Source organism: Natator depressus, chromosome 28, assembly GCF_965152275.1.
Source record: "Natator depressus isolate rNatDep1 chromosome 28, rNatDep2.hap1, whole genome shotgun sequence".
NCBI classification, from domain to species: Eukaryota; Metazoa; Chordata; order Testudines; family Cheloniidae; genus Natator; species Natator depressus.
In genome coordinates this window covers 10,087,613-10,090,112 of record NC_134261.1, presented here as the reverse complement: position 1 = coordinate 10,090,112, position 2,500 = coordinate 10,087,613, and the positions used below count along the sequence as shown (strand labels likewise).

At 63.5% G+C, this 2,500-nt stretch overlaps 1 non-coding gene across 1 annotated transcript; it reads right to left on the bottom strand.

Annotated features, from left to right (window-relative positions):
* Nucleotides 1-1,475: 1,475 nt before the first annotated feature.
* LOC141979728 (5S ribosomal RNA) lies at nt 1,476-1,594 on the bottom strand. The gene has a single exon (XR_012637122.1). It is a non-coding gene; the product is annotated as a 5S ribosomal RNA (ribosomal RNA).
* Between the last annotated feature and the right edge of the window lie 906 nt (nt 1,595-2,500).

Sequence of the window (2,500 nt, the reverse complement as noted above, 5' to 3'; positions counted from 1 at the left end):
TTTCCTTCCCGGCCACCAGGTCAACCCGCTGAATGTATGGGGTTGACCTGCTGGCCGCTTTCCTTCCCGGCCACCAGGTCAACCCGCTGAATGTATGGGGTTGACCTGCTGGCCGCTTTTCTTCCCGGCCACCAGGTCAACCCGCTGAATGTATGGGGTTGACCTGCTGGCCGCTTTCCTTCCCGGCCACCAGGTCAACCCGCTGAATGTATGGGGTTGACCTGCTGGCCGCTTTCCTTCCCGGCCACCAGGTCAACCCGCTGAATGTATGGGGTTGACCTGCTGGCCGCTTTTCTTCCCGGCCACCAGGTCAACCCGCTGAATGTATGGGGTTGACCTGCTGGCCGCTTTCCTTCCCGGCCACCAGGTCAACCCGCTGAATGTATGGGGTTGACCTGCTGGCCGCTTTCCTTCCCGGCCACCAGGTCAACCCGCTGAATGTATGGGGTTGACCTGCTGGCCGCTTTCCTTCCCGGCCACCAGGTCAACCCGCTGAATGTATGGGGTTGACCTGCTGGCCGCTTTCCTTCCCGGCCACCAGGTCAACCCGCTGAATGTATGGGGTTGACCTGCTGGCCGCTTTCCTTCCCGGCCACCAGGTCAACCCGCTGAAAGTATGGGGTTGACCTGGTGGCCGCTTTCCTTCCCGGCCACCAGGTCAACCCGCTGAAAGTATGGGGTTGACCTGGTGGCCGCTTTCCTTCCCGGCCACCAGGTCAACCCGCTGCCGGCATGGGGTTGACCTGCTGGCCGCAGAGGGGCAGGCTCCGGGTTGACCTGGTGGCCGGACGGGGATTAAGCCCCGGCTCGGAGCAGGGCAAGCCCGGGCGGAGGGGGGTCCGCTTGGCCCCTGCCCGCGGGGGCAGGCTCCGGGTTGACCTGGTGGCCGGTTTGCTTTCGGGCCACCAGGTCAACCCGCTGAATGTATGGGGTTGACCTGCTGGCCGCTTTCCTTCCCGGCCACCAGGTCAACCCGCTGAATGTATGGGGTTGACCTGCTGGCCGCTTTCCTTCCCGGCCACCAGGTCAACCCGCTGAATGTATGGGGTTGACCTGCTGGCCGCTTTCCTTCCCGGCCACCAGGTCAACCCGCTGAATGTATGGGGTTGACCTGCTGGCCGCTTTCCTTCCCGGCCACCAGGTCAACCCGCTGAATGTATGGGGTTGACCTGCTGGCCGCTTTCCTTCCCGGCCACCAGGTCAACCCGCTGAAAGTATGGGGTTGACCTGCTGGCCGCTTTCCTTCCCGTCCACCAGGTCAACCCGCTGAATGTATGGGGTTGACCTGCTGGCCGCTCTGCTTCCCGGCCACCAGGTCAACCCCCTGCCGGTATGGGGTTGACCTGCTGGCCGCAGAGGGGCAGGCTCCGGGTTGACCTGGTGGCCGGCAGGGACTTCAGCCCCAGGGCCCCTGGCAGGGCGACCCTGCCCTTGTTCCCCAGAAAAGGAGAGAGCTGGCTCGCAGCGGGAAAAGCTGCCTACGGCACCTGGGATTCCCAGGCGGTCACCCATCCAAGTACTAGCCAGGCCCGGGACGGTTTACCTTCCGAGATCGGACGGGATCGGGGGCCTTCCGTCCGGTATGGCCGTAGGCACTCGGCTCCGGTCCGCCTCGTCCCCTTTCCCTTACTGACTCCCCTGCCTCGGGTGGGCCCGATCCTTTTTTCCGTTTTTTTTTTTCCGCTCCGGAGGCTTCGTGAGCCCCCCCCCAACACCCCTTTGGGGGTCGGTGAAATTTTTTTTTTCAGACTTCCAGGGGCCCGATCCTGGCCGCGGGCACCCGGCTCCGGGCACCCGGCTCCGGGCCGCCTCGTCCCCTTTCCCTTACTGACTCCGCTGCCTCGGGTGGGCCCGATCCTTTTTTCCGTTTTTTTTTTTCCGCTCCGGAGGCTTCGTGAGCCCCCCCCAACACCACTTTGGGGGTCGGTGAAAAAATTTTTTTCAGACTTCCAGGGGCCCGATCCTGGCCGCGGGCACCCGGCTCCGGGCACCCGGCTCCGGGCCGCCTCGTCCCCTTTCCCTTACTGACTCCCCTGCCTCGGGTGGGCCCGATCCTTTTTTCCGTTTTTTTTTTTTTTCGCTCCGGAGGCTTTATGAGCCCCCCCCAATACCACTTTGGGGGTCGGTGAAAAAAATTTTTCAGACTTCCAGGGGCCCGATCCTGGCCGCCGGCACCCGGCTCCGGGCACCCGGCTCCGGGCCGCCTCGTCCCCTTTCCCTTACTGACTCCCCTGCCTCGGGTGGGCCCGATCCTTTTTTCCGTTTTTTTTTTTTTCGCTCCGGAGGCTTTATGAGGCCCCCCCTAACCGTTTTTGGGGTCGGTGAAAATTTTTAGTCAGACTTCCAGGGGCCCGATCCTGGCCGCGGCTTCGCAGGCTGGCCTGGGGGGGGGGGCATCTCTAGCTCCGGCCGCGGACGGCGAGACGCTCGGCCACCAGGTCAGCCCGGAGGAAAAGGCTGAAAAAAATGTCTAAGTCCCCCCGGGACACCAGGTCAACCC